Source organism: Glycine soja, chromosome 4, assembly GCF_004193775.1.
Source record: "Glycine soja cultivar W05 chromosome 4, ASM419377v2, whole genome shotgun sequence".
NCBI classification, from domain to species: Eukaryota; Viridiplantae; Streptophyta; class Magnoliopsida; order Fabales; family Fabaceae; genus Glycine; species Glycine soja.
This window is the reverse complement of record NC_041005.1, coordinates 11593622-11611902: the sequence shown is the minus strand read 5'-3', so window position 1 is coordinate 11611902 and position 18281 is coordinate 11593622.

The window sequence follows — 18281 nt, the reverse complement described above, 5'->3', positions numbered from 1 at the left end:
TTATCTTAAAAAAATTATTTTATTGTGATTTTTTTATAGATTAATGTATTCTTTTTACATGAATTATATATAAAAATTAAACTGTTGTTAGTGGGTTATAATATTTGTACCCCTCAAATTAGGTGGATTGAAATGATAATGTGATGAAAAAGAAAATGGATAAAAAGAATAAAGTAAAATGAAATGAAAAGAAAAAGGTACAGGTAAATGTATACAGCAATTATAATTTTTCTTATTATTAACTTTTGTGCATGGCAAAGTTGCCAACCTCACACACTGCACCCATCATTCAACAGCTACCCCCCTTACCGGTACAATTTAATACTCTGTTAAATTCAGAAGTTTCGTGACCTGAGATACGAAGCTATTTAGAGCACGTTTGGATTGGCAGTGTAACCACCCTCAATTTGGTCAAACGTGATTTGATTATATAAAAATATATTTGAATGTTATTTTCAATTTTACATTCAATACTACAATTCATGGTAACTTTGATCAAATGTGATTTGATTATATAAAAATATATTTGGATGTTATTTTCAATTTTACATTCAATGCTCCAATTCACGGTAACTTTGAAATAGTCAAGAAGAACTTTTAATTCAACTTAAATTGATTTAAGAATATATAAAATATTATTATGTACATGTTTCTTCACAGTATCTTTATACTTTCTATACTTTTTGTGATAGACTATAGTCGAGTAGTTGGATACATATTTTTTCTTTTTTCTTGTTTGTATTTATTATATTCTCTTAGAACTTCATTTATTTTGGTAGTTAAAAATTTATTATTACATTTACTTGTTTTCTCGATTAAAGAAAAATTATTATCATCTTCACTTCATATGATCTCCATTGAAAGAGTAGTACGAATATTATGTTGGAATCTTATGGTGTGTTGTACTGGACTCTCTTAGCTCAAAGTTCAGATAATAATATAAAAAAATTACTTTCTTAAAAAATGATAAGAGTAGTAGTTCAAAGGTCACTTTATATATCTATTTAATTTTAATATATATATATATATATATATATATATTAAAAAAACAGCTAATTATAATAGCAAATAAGTATTCAAAGACATAAAAGCTTATTTTAGTAATTTTATGCTCAAAATCAATTATGACTCAAAGTATCCAAACAATTTTATAATATATGTTATTCAAACAAAAATTACTTTATTTCAAAATCAATTATATAAAATTATGTTGATCTAAAATCAATTCTATGAACGAGCATCCAAACACACACTTAATTGCCTTCTTATTTTGGTTTTATTTAGAATAATCATGGTTCATGAATGTAATTAACTTAATTTAATTTAGCATTTGTTACCACTATTATCTTTAATCCATGCCTATTGATATTTATAATTAGTAATTAATAAATAAGTATTTAATAAGAGTAAAATATTGTTAAATTTGATCTAAAATATTATTATTTAGCATAATTATCTACTCATATTCAATATCTTCTTATCTTGAGTCAAAGATCATGAGTATTTCTCAACCCACCGAATTAGAGATTAATCACATTCATTATGTGTTAATATCATTAGTCCAATGAAATTTTATACACAGAGAAAATCGAACACGAATTATCTCGCTAAATAAATTTTTCTCCACATATAAACATAGCGAAGGTCTTACACTATTGTGTTAATCCTATAAGTTTGTAATCAATTATTATTATTATTATACTCACTACTAAATAAGGATATAAGTGAAGAATAATTAATTATCAATTTTTTAGAGGAAGATAATTAATAATATTCATTATTAATAATTAATAATACTTTACATTTGTAAAACATTAATAGTTTTTTCTATAAAAAAAGAGTAATCAAACAACAATAAATATACAATGGAGAAATTGCCTTTTTTGCATGCAATGAATTCATGTTTAAAGAAATCCAAAAACTTACTTTAAGTTTTTTTTATCAGAAAGAATTAAAGATGACATCAAGAATTTACAACAATGGTGTATCCTCCTCAACTAACTGAGTTTAAAGTTATGACCACTACAAAAATGAAATAAAAGCATCATGGATGCATTTTTTCTAAATTTAATTTAAATTTAAATACATTTACAATCTCAATACTTTTTATAATGTTATTTAATTTATATATATATATATATATATATATATATATAGTAGCTTAGTATCTAGTGTCTTGCAATGTATTAAATTCACATTTTATAATTTATAGGAGTAATTTTTTATATTATTTTGAATTTTTAATATATTATTAACTATTTAGTTTAAATTTCAAAAACATATGTTGGTAGATATGTCAATAAATACACCAGCAAAAAAAGATATGTCGACAAATATTTAAATATATTTTTATATACATACATGTTCTAAAAAATTATCATTATTGGGGGTATTGTCCTAGGTAGGATCCTCTTTACTTTGGTGAAGTCTTGCATGGTTCCTTTTGACTTTCTTTTAGAAAAAGTTGATTTACTTCATTTTTTTTCTTTTTTTGGTAACTATGTTATTGGTATAAAATATCTAGTGACTTTGTTAATTACTAATTGTCACTTGGGTAAAAGTGATATTGACTTAAGTCGTGAAGTTAAGATATCCCTTATAATAGTTGTCCCTAAGTTGGTGTCACTTATATATAAGTGGTGTCGACTTAAGTGGTAGAATTGATTGTCCGCTTGTATTCTTGCAATAATAATTACTAAAAATGTCATTTGGCAATTATCATTTTCGAAATGACTCCCCTTTAATAATAATGGCCTTGTGTTATTAACGACTTTCTCGAAACGCAATCATTATTTCAAATTTCAATTTTTTAGTGCTTACTCTTATGTTGGCATGTGTATTGGAACGTGGCGGTAGGTACTCCCTTTGCTTAATCATTAATTTTTTTAAAAAAATTGTTCTAGTATGTCAAAAAGTCCCACATTACTTAGAAGTCGAGGTCAAGGAGAGTTTATAAACAACATCCCCCCTTAGCCCATTGAGGCACCTTTTAAGGATAAAATCATGATGGGAGACTGAGTACCAAAGCGGGCAATACCTCAGATGATGTGATCCTAACGATGCCTAAGGATTTAAGATCAGAACAATGACACCCATCGAGGCTCCTTTTAAGGACAAAATCATGATGGACCATTAAACACCAAAGTAGACAATACCTCAGATGGGATGACCCTAACGATACTTAAGGATTTGAGTTCAGAACATTGGTGCCCACCATGGGGCCTATGGCCACCACTCTTGCCCCTTAGCCTCGACTAGAAGGTTTGTTCTGGTATGCAAAAAATGTCCTACTTCACATAAGATTTGAGGGCTATGAGAGTTTATAAACAACCTCCTCTCTTAACCTACTGAGGTGCATTTTAAGGACAAAATCATGACAAATCCAAAGCAAACAATACCTTGAATGAGGTGACTCTAACAATACTTGAGGATTTGAGGTCAGAACAAAAATTAATAAGCGTCTCTTCCTATTCACTTTCCTTTTCACCAATTTTGGTTTTTTCTTGTGTGTGATGAGCATTTGCAAAATAAATTTCACATTCTAGCATTTCTTCGGTCTTCGATGGTATTGACTCTCTAAATACTACCTTTTTTTACTTCATTGTTTGAGCTTCAATACTCCCTATTGTATACTAGTAAGGATTTTGAATTTTTTAAATTTTTTTGTTCAAACTTTCTATTTATCATTCTCTTTTTTGAGAAAAAAATCCCAATTATATATATAGATATTTTCTTGAAAGTCCAATGAGTGGTGGTGGTTTTGATCACAAAAGGGGTAATAGACATGAGAACTGTCACCAAGATAGTCACAATAGTTGTGTTGTTGTGAATGACAACCTAGGTGGTAGAAGGGTGTCATTAGGATGAGACGTTTCAATTCCAGAGGATATTAAAATATCCCCGTGTGATATGACAAAGATAAATGCCCTTGTACACCCCAAAATGACTATGTTGAGACGATTCATGGGAATATTAGTAAAAAAAAAAAAAAAACTTGTGAGACAATGCTATTTCCATTTGAAAGCTCTAGGTCAACCTAAACCTTTTGATGATGTAGTAGAATATGCCTAAAACTAAACTTTAAATTTTATAAAAACTAAAAACATATTTAACCACACACAAAATTCAAATACACTACTGCGACCTACCATCCAATTATTCATTGGAGGAACAACGACACTATTGTACCCAAAATTCCAAAACTATGGGCAACCAAATCAAAACCCGTTTTCACAATTGAAAATTATTAGAAATGTGTTTGACAAAACATTTAAGCTAATCTCTAGATTTTTTTATTATCTAAAAGGTTTGTTTGACTATTTGGTAAAAAAAAATTTTAATAGCTTCTAGTATTTTTGAAGATGCTACTTGAAATAATATTTTTTAAAATTCTAGCTTTTTATATCCATCCCTTTTTGTCCTTAAATATTTATTAGATTTCTTTTTTAATCTTTTCTATTTAAGGTAACACTTATTATATTTATTCTCTTTTTATCCTTAAACATTACATAAATATATCCATAAATGTAATTTTATATTTTTTAATTATTGTAACAACTAATTTTATCAAACATAACCTTTTATATTCACAAGTGCTATGCGAATTAAGGATATTAAATACATTAACAAGTTGCCCGAGTAATTAAGTTGTATTTTCTATATTGCCCTTTGGCTGATGTTTAAGTGGATTGATTCTCCTAAATACATAAGGTGAAAATGTGATATTAGCAACATTTGAGTAATTAAGTCAAATTTAAGATATTTAGTTAAGATAAAATAACCTAATATAAGTTGATCAACATGTTTTATGGTATTTAAAAATTACCTTCAGTTGATCATGCATTCACGGTACAAATTACAATATACCCACAAATCAAAATCATTTATAGAATTAAATATTCCATTTTTTCCAGTTCACCAATTAAATTCGACAACTAAAAAAACACAAGAAAATAATGTGAGTAGACAACTGTTAGAAACCAAAAAAGGTCGCATAATCTATCTATATTTATATAAATCTATTCTAACTTAGACACATACCGTTCAAATGTGAAAAAGGTTGCCAGCTTCAGTGACAATGACAATCGTGTAATTTTATTATAACCCGTGATTATTTTGTCTTTTTAACAACTTTTTAGATCTTGTGTGGAGACTTTTTCTAGTTATTTATATAATGTGATTACGGAATTTTAGAATTTATTTTCCGTTAATTAATAGAAAAACATGAACAGATTCAGCTCATCAGAGTTGCCAAACTCATTTACAAAATAAGTATTTAGTTTTGGACAATTGCTTCCTGCATTCTAATCCGGAATGTAAAAATTCAGGATTATATTTTGGAAAAGCTAATCCATAATGTAAAATTACATTCTGGATTAGGCTTTCTGGAAGGTTAAAAAGGTACAAGAAGCAAATACGGAGGTGCAGGAAGCAGTTATCTTAGTTTTGAAGCAATGAGTGATTGAGTGTTGGCAGGAGGGCCCAATCATGGCCCATTCCCTCCTAAAACACCAAACTAACCCAAAGTAAGCAAAACCGGCTAGAGAGAAAATAACGAAATATAGCATAATCAGGAACTCTAATTGAATTTCGACCATAAAAGAAAAAAAAAAAACTCTAACTTAATTGATAAGCCAACTACGGTCCGGTCTAAATAAACTACTAGTTGATAAAAGAATTTCTCATTTAACTTTTCAAAAGATAATTTTAACTTATATATAAACCAATTTTAATTTATAAAAGAAACTAAATTTATTTCACTTTTTTATTTTCTTCTCTTACAAATACTTCATGGAAAAATTTATCCAAACAAAATGTAAAACGTAATCAATTTTTAACAATATTTTCAAGGTTGTCCAGTCACTCTGCAAAGTCCAATATATGTGACTCGTTAAAACAACTTTATTTAACAACTCAATAACACATTGTTTCATTTAAACAAAGTATTTTTTTGCTTTCTCTGATAAATATAAAAAATATCACTATTTTTATTTAAAAATTTAGTATAAAAATAAAAATAGTAAAACTAACCGTAAAAAGTAAGAACAATCAAATTAAACACCAATATTCAGATTAAAATGGTTACATGAAATCTAGTCATTAAATATGTATTTAGTATTAATTTTTCTTTTTTAGAGTCGGCTTGATTAACACCAAATACATGTTTTACAAATAAGATAATATTTCCAGTTTGCTACATGGTGACCCTCTTGTGCTAACAAAACACTTGAAAAGAATGAATCAATCAAAGTGACACCTCATGCTATAAGATGTAAAATACAAGGTGTCTTAGAGTGACACCTCCTAAATCCTAGTTGACAAAAATCATTCCTACAAATAAATAGTTTTCCAAAATACTGGTAAATAATTTTACGAAATTATCTATTTTGGTAAAGAAAAGTCAAAATATTCTCTCATCTTTTAGAGAAATTATATGAGATAATTTCTACAAATTAGTTAATGATTAATTAATGGAGAACTTATTTTAACTTATAAAGAAACTCATCTCGTTATTTTCTTATTTTAGAAGTATTTCTAAAGAAATAAGCATGCTCTTTAAGATAGTATTTTGATATAGATTTCTAGAAGATTCAAATATAAAACGTATATTACAAGTTTAGTTAATTTTATTTGATGTTTTCACACCATATACTAATGGACACATTTAAAAAAAACCAGTTTAATTTACTACCTTCTCCAACCCTTACTGTCCAAACACGGTATAGTTATAATCAGAAACTTTAGTCGCGTTTCTTGCAACATGAGCACATGAACTTAACTTCACAGCAAAAATAAAGAGAAACAAATTAACCTTCATCTAATTTAGTTTTAAGTAGGATGAAGTAACAATATTTGTTGAGGGGATAGGGTAGTATTCGAAGAGTAATTCACTCTTAACATAAAGTCATTTGCATCAAATTCATATAGCAAAGCACTGCCACAAAAACTAGTGCTGAAAATGAATTTCATAATTTGGCTATAAGAAAATGTTAACATTTTTTTTATCGGCAAAATAGAATATATTTATACTAGGTACAAGGTACCGAAAACTCATCCAAAAATATGCTACATAAGTATTGTAATACAGAGGTTATCTATTATTTTTACCTTTCTCCTAGTAAATATGTAAAATAAGAGAAAAATAAAGGAATAATAGAGTAAAAATCGTGTATCAAAGTACACATTGGATGTTCATTTATATAAATTAATTATAATTAATGCAATTAATTACAGGAGATAATCTTCCTATAATTCTGATATGATAATAAAAATTGAATATGACATTGATCCTGTTTTGATTTTTTAACAAGATAGATAATGGCCCCTTTTACAAAAAGCCTTCCCAAAGTGTAAAGCTTTTGTCATTTGTGGAAACTCGGCTGAAGGCCATTAATCCAGTTAAATGCTTCCCACGTATACTTACACCCTTGTTAATTTTAGATTAGCTTTAGTTTAAATTTTGTATATGATAGATTACATTTAATTTAAATATTTGATATGATAGATTAAGAATAATTTTATGTACTGTAAATTATTAATTTTAAATTAGGTTAGAATTAAATTTTTTATATAATAGATTAGGAATAATTTTAGGTATCGTCATTTATTAATTTTAGATTAGCTTTAGTTTAAATTTTGTATATGGTAGATTACATTTAGTTTAAATATTTGATATGATAGATTAGGAATAATTTTATGTACGGTAAATTATTAATTTTAAATTAGGTCTGAATTAAATTTTGTATATTACGTTAGTTTTAGTTATTATTAGTTTCATATGTTGTGTTTAAATTAGAATAGTTTTACGTATTTTAAATTATTGATTTTGTATGTTAAATTATTTTACTCGTAATTATTTGACGTCATTAATTTTGTATATATATTATTTTAATTTTTAGTCGAAAATATAAATATTATGTTATATATTTAAATTTATATTTGTATGTAATTTAATTTATTAGTAGAATATATATGAATTAGGTTATCTGTTGAATTTATATTTGTATGTAATTTAATTTATTTGTAGAATATATATAATTTTTTATTTATGTAAAGTTGTGTTTAGATGTGATTTAATTTATTTGTAGAATATATTTAAATTTCCGTGATTGTATATTATATTTTGTTATTGAAATATGTAATTTTTGAAAAATATAATTTGTTATTTATTTTAAGTTGTGTTTGCATGTATTTGAAATTATTTGGAGAGTCTATTTAAATTATATTATTCATATAATATATTTAGTTATTAATATATATATATATATATATATTTTGTTATTGATTTCACTCCATTTGTTTTATATATTTAATTAATTTTTTGTAAATATACTTAATTTGTGTATGTATAATTAATGTATAAATTTTATCGTCAATTAATTGTATTATATTTTATTTTGTAGGATCAATGACATCTTCGTCGTCATGTTCATCAAATATACAAATTAGGTCTGGTCCAATTGATGGTGACGTTTTGTGGATGCAACCCAAACATGTTTCAGAACATGTTTGAAATGGGGAACCAGACAGAAAATTACACATCAGACGAGCAGTCCCCACGTATCAAGGTGAAGAACAAATACTAGAGGAAATTGGTCCTCTGCTTCGATAATATGGGTTTTACTGGATAATGAAGATGAGATACCTAAAGATAAATGCGACATTAATTAGTACGTTGATTGAAAGATGGAGGCCTGAAACACACACGTTTCACTTGAGATGCGGAGATGCTACCATTACTCTTCAAGATGTGTCAGTTTTATTAGGTCTTCATACTGACGGGGCACCATTAATTGGTTCAACAAATCTTGATTGGGCCGATTTATGTGAAGAATTATTAGGAGTTAGACCACAGGAAGGCGAAGTTGAAGGTAGTGTGGTAAAATTAAGTTGGCTGGCTCACCATTTTTCTCACATAAATATTCATGATGGTAGAAAAATTACAAAGGTTTACCCGTGCATGGATCCTTCGATTCATAGGAGGTGTCCCCTTTGTTAACAAAAGCAGTAGCAGAGTTTCCTTAAGGTACCTACAATTTTTACGTGACTTTGAACAGTGCAGCACGTATGCGTGGGGACCTGCCGTGCTTGCATATTTATATAAAGAGATGTGCAGCGCCATCGATTACAAAGTTAAATCAATCGGAGGTATATGCATCTTAATCCAAATGTGGGCATGGGAACGATGCACGACTTTGGCTCCAAAGAGGACGCCTCCCGTAATAGAAAATAAACCACTTGGACACAGGTTTGTCGTTTAAAAAATTAGATTTCAATTGAAAAGAATTAATGATGGAACGTGTTGACAATGATGATTTCGTTTTTATTGTAGGTGGCTGCGACGTGGAAATCAACATATTGGCAATGATGATCTTAGAGTTTTCCGTCGCAAATTGGATATCATGAAACGACATGAGGTAAGAAGATCGTAATGTATTGGTTAAATGAAATGTTAATATGTTATGTTTGGCTGAAAATTGACAACTATGTTGTTATATGCAGTTTGTCTGGGAGCCATACACAACAACTGTGATGGCAGCGTTGCCTCCAATTTGTGTGGTTGGAAGTGTAGCCTGGTTCGCGGTGGTGCCACTGATTTGTTTCCATGTTGTTGAGTGGCACCAACCCGATAGAGTTTCACGACAATTTGGATTGCAACAACCTATTCCCGGGTGTCCTTCGCAACCGCAAAATCTCCATGGCATAACGCTCAAAGGCAAACAAGATGAAAATTGGTTCCAGCTGTTGGCTCCGATCATCAGTCAATGGAACAATTGAGCTGAATTTAGGGTCAACGTTTATCCTCAACAGGAGGGCCTACTGAGTTTTAACTCGGACTACATGGTGTGGTATAGGCGTAAAACAAAGATGTTTGTCGACCCAAACAATGCAAACACAACTACATTGGTATTTATCTATTTTTCAATGTTTAACTTCAAATTATTTTGTTAAGCATGAGCATTAATTTCTTGACGCTAATAATTGCAGGGTGAAGTTGTGGAGACTTTATAGTATATGGTGTCACCACAAGGGAGGAACACATGGACAGTTGATGATCTCGTGCCTTACGTGGAAAAGTTAGCGATTATATCCGAAGAGCAAGAGAGAATCACTGAGCCAGTGTCACATGGTTCAGCATCAGAGTGTGAATTCCCAGCACAAGAGTTTCACATTCTTCAGTCAAGTGTTGAAACTCGGGGCATAGGTAGATGAAGGGAGCCTGTTGAAGCGGAAGAATAGTCCCAACAAATGATGGAGCGTGGTCATGGAATGTATTACACGCCATCAACATTTTCCCAATATCCTTCACAGATGTATCAGTATCCTTTTGAAGGTCATCACACTGATACTTCTGCGAGCAAACATTCATTCGGTGGTGTTGCGGAAACACAACCTCATTTTTCATGGCCCACTATGACTCCTTCACAGCAACACGATGCCCCAATGGCAACACCTAACGCCCCATTTGTTCCGCAATGAAATGTACCCGGAGCAATACCTGATATGGACAACTTATTAGGTGTTGATTTGTGTTAGGAGTTTTCTGCTGAGGCTGAGCAAGTAGAAGCGGGGAGACAACGCGGCAGAAGAAATCCTGATCGTCAAGTGCGAAGATGGGATCGACCATGTGGCACATCCTCACGACATCACGGACACCATAATGAATGATTTTGATGTCTCCGTGTAAATTTGTTGTTTTATGTATGACATTTGATTTTGACAGTTAATCTATCGCATCTCATTTATTATGCCTTACTAATGTATACAGTTTATGTGGCGCATCAAACTATAATAATAAAGAAAGTTTAAAAATAAAACTAAAGTAGACAAACGAAAAATAAGTAGTTTTAGTAACTAAAGCCGAACACCAACGCCATATGTGTAGATACTCCACATTGACTAAGTCCATAGTTCATCATTGTAGATAGTTCTCCTTTAGTATCAATTTGAATACCCTTAACTACAGCATTGGACTCCCCACTTTCACTCAACCTAGGTTTAGGGTTGAGGGGTTATGGTTTAGGGTTTAGGGTTTGGGGTTTGGGGTTTGGGGTTTAGGGTTTAGGTTTAGGGTTTAAGGCTTAGGATTTTGGGTTAGGGGTAAGGTTTAGTGCTTAGGGTTTAGGGATTAGGTTTAGGGTTGGGGGTTTATGGTTAGGGTTTAGGGGTTAGGGTTTAAGGCGTATGGTTTTGGGTTAGGGGTTAGGGGTTAGGGTTTTATGGTTTAGGGTTTAGGGTTTAAGGCTTGGGGTTTTGGGTTAGGGGTTAGGTTTAGGTTTATGGTTTAGGGTTTAAGGTTAGGGTTTTGAGTTAGGGGTAAGGTTTAGTGCTTAGGATTTAGGCTTTACGGTTTAGGGTTTATGGTTATGTTTTTAACTAACGAATTCATTGAACCCCACAAATAACTAATGTTCACAAACTAAAATAAGTAATGTTTTTAACTAACGAATTCATTCAACCCCACAAATTCAATACATTGAAGAGAACTTAAACAAATATAAGTCACTCGACTAACATACATAAATCAATGATTTGAACAACTCCCACGCTCAGATTGCATTGGACAGCGACGCCTGTTATTCCCTTCGGCTCCACATCTACTTCATTTTTGTCGGTGCTCAGATGGTTCGACCCAATCCATCTCATTCCTTATCCTTGTTGATTATGGCCGACCTTTCGCACGAATTGTAGTTGGGTCAGGGATAAGTGTCTATGCGTCATTAGAAGGAGGAATAGCCGCTTCATTCCGAAGAGACCACCATTGTGCGGAGTAAGCTTTTAAGATGTAACATAAGCTGCAATAATGTGTGAACATGGATAATGAAGTGCAGAATACCTTTCACATTGACAATAATGACCATTCAAGTTAACTGCCCACTTTTGTCCGCCACGTTGCGTAATAGGATTGAAGGTCTCCTCTACTTCAAACCTTGTGGAGTGGATATCATACACGCGAACGATGTGCGAACAAGCTTGTTCTTGATTTTTCCTAAGTTCTTTAACAAGCTTTGAACAATATACTTGTCCTTCATTTAACTGTCTTTGGGCTTGGCGGCCACGCTCAACAAAGTTCTTTCGACACCTACTGTACGTTGATTTGACCAATGCTGTTATGGGAATGTTACGACAATCGTTCAAAACCTTATTAATACATTATGAGAGGTTGGTTGTCATGTGGCCATATCAACGTCCTTCTCTATTATAAGCCATCGTCCATTTTTCCTTTGAAATGCGATCAATCCATGTTGCTATGGCTGGACTCAGTTGACGAATTTTTTCTATATTTTGATAAAAAATGTGCGTGCAAGGAGTGTAGGCTGCATAAAATTAGTTATGAATAACAATTTTAAGTATATATGAAAGTTAAATAAACATGACCATCAAATATGAAATCTTACCCAATTTCTTCAACATTTCTTTTTGTTTGGTATTATTGAATTTCCGATTGAAGTTGCTTGCTATGTGTCGCACGCAGTAGACATGATAACCGTGGGGAGGTTGCCAACCAAGTGCTTCGTTAGCAACAACGGACTTTATACTTGCATGTCGATCAGATATCAGACAAATACCATTTTTATCTATGATGTGTTCACGCAACTAGGCCAAAAACCATGACCACGCTGTCAACGTCTCACCTTCGACCACCGCGAATGCTAGAGGAAGGACACCACCATTTCCATCTTGTGATGTGGCCATTAAGAGGGTCCCACAATATTTTCCGTACAAATGTGTGCCGTCAACTTGTATGATTGGCTTATAGTACTTGAAAGCCTCTTTACATTGGCCAAAAGTCCAAAAAACTATATGAAACTGACGGTGTTCGCGACTAACCGTATTCCCAACGATAAAATCGTCATGTAGTATTTGATAATATGATCCAGGAGAATGATTTTGTATGTGTGTTAGCCACGACGAAAGTTTCGCATATGACTCATCCCAATCGTCATATTCAATTGCAATGACTTTCTATTTCGCCAACCAAGCTTTTTTGTACGACACCTTGTACGCAAATTTACTGTTAATTCTCTCTTGAATCAAAGAAACTTTTATTGATGGATCTTCTCTGATCATGCCTGTCAATAACATAACAAAATTTAAATAACAATTAACAAAAAATTAACATAATATGAACATAAAATACGTACCTACTACACAAGTGACAATTAAATCTGAATCAAGTTTCTCGTGATCTTGTGTCATGGTCATATTCAGACATGTGTGTGGTCCACCCCATTGTGTGACTTTCCACGTATCTGTTTTTTTGGATAAAATTGTCCTCATATAGAAAGGGCAAGGACACTCTGCACTTTTATTCAAGCAACAAACCACATACTTGTTCGATTTGCTTTCAACAACTTTGAAACTTTGATGCACCTTCATAACATATTGTTTGACTGCATTTTTGACCGCATCTTTACTATCAAATTCCATGCCAACATATAATTCTTGGCCAACATTAAAGGTCGACGGCATCTCCAAACCGCAAATGTCCTCCTCATCAGGATAACTCCAGTTGATATTGTTATAATGCAAAGCATCATTCCAAAATGGATTTTCAATTCCTTGTGCACCTAACAGTTCAAAATAAAAATTCAAATCATACTTATTTAGCATTAAATACAATTGTCACCAAATAATAAATGTATTGTCTAATTTTTTTATACAACAAATTATACCTTCTGTTGGGTGAACAATTCTTACTGGTTGAATGATGTCAGTGACTTCATCGTTTGTATCAGATATACCGTCTTCAACGTATGAGTTAGACAGAAGATAATTATCATCATCATCATCTTCGTCAACATGTAAATTGCTCATATTTGTTGGCGGTTGTGTCTCATCATTAGATAAATAATTTCCACATGATGTAAGCGAATTTGCAAAATGAAACATTGAACCACCAGCCACATCCTTTTCTATGTACAATTCCAAAATTGACATTTGTTCTTGTTGTTTAAAACTTTCCAGCATCATTTCAACATCTTCGTCATCACAAATTTGCAAGGCAATATATTTTCCTGACACTAAAAATCTACAATTGATAGCAGAAATAATTTCATTATTTTGTAACTTTACCTTATCTCCAATTTTTTTCTTCAAAGCATTGAAACTAATTCCACGTTTAATCTGAATCGCTTTTTACTGTCTTCAAATATTACATCATCATTATCTTCATATACCCTTCCATTGAAATACAACACTGTTATAACCGAATTCATCGTATACCTACAAAAACAATATTTTAACACGTCAAATAAATTATAAAATAGGTATCACCAAAAAGTCATTGCTGGAACTTCAAAATAAAACTTTATTTTAAAAAAAAATTTAACTTCAAATCAATTTCACATTAACACACTTTAAAAACATTAACGATTTCAATGTAGTAATTTTAAACTAATCAACATGTAATCAAAATTATTAACTTTAAATAAATTTCACATCAACACACTTAAATAACACGAACGATTTTATAAAACTTTAAATCCAAACCAATAAAATGTAATCACAAAAGGTCCCTTTATTGGAACTTCTCATTCAATTTTTCTTTTAAAAAAATTTAATTAACTTCAAATTAATTTCATGGGACACACTTAAAAAAAATGAACAATTTCAAGATATTAATTTTAAAGACAAAATAAAATAATTCATGAACGAAGTTAGTAGTATAAATAATTAAGCTTAACAATAATAACTTTAAAATAAAAATAGATAATTACAAAATTACTACAAATATATTAAAATAAATATGATACGAGAAACAACAAAGCATCATCAAATAACACTTTCAACTTGAACGCTTATAAATTTTTAACACACCAACAAATGAACCTAATCTAAGTAAAAAAAATACTACAACTTCATATTAAAATAAATTTCGTACTCAAAATACTTACTTCAAATAAATATGATCTACAAATTTTTTTAAATGAAAGTTAAAACATTCATCAATTATTAACACACTAATAAATCATCAACACCAACCTAATCTAATTAAAAAAATACTACAAATTTCATATTCAAAATATTTTATTTTCACTGATAAAATTTTCTTCAAATAAACATTATTACATAATTTTTCTTTTATTTTAGACATTTAAACACACACTAACAAGTCTATGGAAAGTCTATGAAATATAAAAGCTACTTTAAAAAAATATTTCATACCACAAAATTTTGATTGCTAAAGCCAACAAAGGAAAAGAAGTTGCAGAGGTAAACTGAAGCGCTGAAAAAATGCTGAGATGGGAGGTGTATTTAAACAGCCTAAAACGCTAAAGGAAGTGGCGTTTTCTACTTATCCAAAATCGCCAACACTACCAGCGTCTTCTATGGTACAAAAGCTGCCCTCTGAAAAAGCTGACCCTAGGCTGGTGGCGCCAAGTTGACCAGCGACTCCACCCTGCATGGCCAAAGCGCCAGTGCAGGTGGCAATACCATTGGTGTCACCAGTGGTAGAAGCGACAGTGCCACATGTCGCATATGGAGGGGACGTACCAATCATGCTGGCGTTTTGCATGAAATTTTCATGCAGGATACGTTCAAAACAACACCCTCCTGAAAAATCTTTCAAAACAGTCTCAAATGGAAAAATAGTTTGTAAAAGAACCTCATTTGGGGCAATTTGCCTGAGTATGTTTACCTAACTAACATGACTCACACTTAAAGGACTGAACAATAGATAAATTAGGAACTAATAAAATGCAATATTTCTAAACTAGGGTTCCCAAGGCATTGATGTGCAAGTGCTAGAGAGGAAAAGGAGACACAAGCAACTGGGGGCGTAAGTTGATATGTTTCTCTAGATTTATGTCCTTTCTCCAATCGTTCGTACATCATAACATGTCGTAAAAGCCTGGTACTTTGCTTGAAGGTTGGGAGCAAGAGAAAACATAACATGCCACATAAAAAGGCATCGATTTTCTTTCGACGAGCTTGATTGTCAGTTGAAACGTCTGTTAGTTTGATGGTCAGGTGATTTGCACAACCTTGGCCTTAGAACCACAACTGAATAGCAACAGTCTAGGTACTATAGTTTGTAGTCCTGGTTAATTTTTTACACAGGACCAACGGAACAAGAAAGAACGTAACAATAAAATTGGTGGCGATAGTGGAACCAATAGTGACCATGAGAGAACACCGAAAAAAGTGCAAAACAGGGGATTGGTAAGATGTGTCGGAGGTGGGCGAGTCTGGCGAAGGGATCATTGGAGAGTGGGTATGCCAGGAAAAGGCTTATGCACTGATGTTGGTTTTGAGGATAGATAAGAAAGTCTTTGACTTCAGATACCTTTCAAACCAATTTAAAGAACTAATGAGGAAAATCAAAATCAGAAATAATATATAATATAAATGGATAATAAGTAAAAGCAGAAAGCAAATTTTTAAACTGCAAAAGATAATTTATCTAGGTCAGCTAGGCCGCAGCTCTTAAATTGCACAAAATGATACCTTTACAGGAAAACATATCATGAGACTCTAAGTAGATTAATTAAAATAAAAAAAACTATTGGTTTGAAACACACTTTCTGTTGGTGCTGAACATAAGGCCGAACGTTGGCAGCTTCACCAATCACAATTATATTGTTGACATTTCCCCTTTCATCCCTTCTTGCCGGGAAGCAGTTGAATGCTTCCATTGTCCAATAACAGCGAGCATGTAGTAATACACGATGGCAAAGAATAATATCACATTTGCATGCAACAAAATCACCAATCATGCTAAATGTAGGAAATCATGTTACATTTTTTGGTATTGTTTTGGGACGGTGAAGTAGGTTGTGGGAGTCAATTTTATGCCTCTTCTAAAAAAACAAATGACAAAAAAAAAAAAAAAATCAAATAATTGACACTGGTTAGAACATTAGAAAATGATTCATGATTAAAATATAGCCAATTAGGTTATCAAGTTTAGAAAATAAAGGCAAATACTTAATCACAGAAAATAAATTACGGTAAAAGTAGCACACATACTTTTTGTTGCGGAATTTTAACTTCTAATTCTTGTCTTGCATCAACAATTCAGATAAAATTATTGGATTAAATATCGTGTGCATTAACTTGCATTATAAAAAAAGTAGAGAAAAAAAGGAAAAGAAAAAATACAATCATCTCAACGCGGTGGGAGACAACAACAACAACCATCACTTAAGGTTCCACCAAAGTTGAGGTTTTTTTGAATTTTTCTCAGGGGAAACATGGAGAAAAAGGTGAGAAGCAACTTTAGAGCAAAACCTAAAACAGAGAAGGGAACATATAGTGTATTCAAAATTGTGAAATGAGCGTGAAAGAGGGGGAATGTGAAAGTGGAGAAAGAAAGAGTCAGTATTAAAAGGGGGAATATAGAGATAGAGAAGAAATAGGAACATACAGTGTATTCAAAATTGTGTGGGTTTTAATTCCTTATTTATGTAATAGAGGCACAGAGACTCCCAATTTTGTTGAAAATTGCACTCGTGGTTTAAATGGGGGAACAAATACATAGAAACTGGTAGAATCATTAATATTGTTGTTTCCAATTCCTCTATTCTCTTTATTTTTTTATTATTTTGAAAATTTAATTTAAATGCAATTTTGTAGATGTGTTAAACTTCTATAAATAGAAGCTTTTCTAGAGGTTCTTAAATTAATTTGTAGTTGTGGTTATGACACCTAAAACTTTCCTCCAAATGTGACTGATTATATTTATTTATAAGATTCAATGGTTTTGTTGCTGATGGTGGGGTTCATTTGGCTTCTAGGTTTATTGGCATGGTAGTTTGATTGAATTTTCTGGAACTTTTTTTTTTAATCAAAATCATCTCATACTTGAATAGGAAAATAACCACATTTTTTGAAAGACATATGATTTGTCATTTCATATATTTGAATGACATTTAGGAGAGTTTGATTAAGTTTTAAATATTGAGAGGTTCAACCAAAGTTGAGGTTTTTTTGAATTTTTCTCAGGGGAAACATGGAGGAAAAGGTGAGAAGCAACTTTAGAGCAAAACCTAAAACAGAAAAAGGAACATATAGTGTATTCAAAATTGTGAAATGAGAGTGAAAGAGAGGGAATGTGAAAGTGGAGAAAGAAAGAGTCAATATTAAAAGACGGAAAGAAATAGGAACATACAATGTATTCAAAATTGTGTGGGTTTTAATTCCTTATTTATGTAACATAGGCACAGAGACTCCCAATTTTGTTGAAAATTACACTCCTGGTTTAAATGGGGAACAAATAAATAGAAACTGGTAGAATCATTAATATTGTTGTTTCCAATTCCTCTATTCTCTTTATT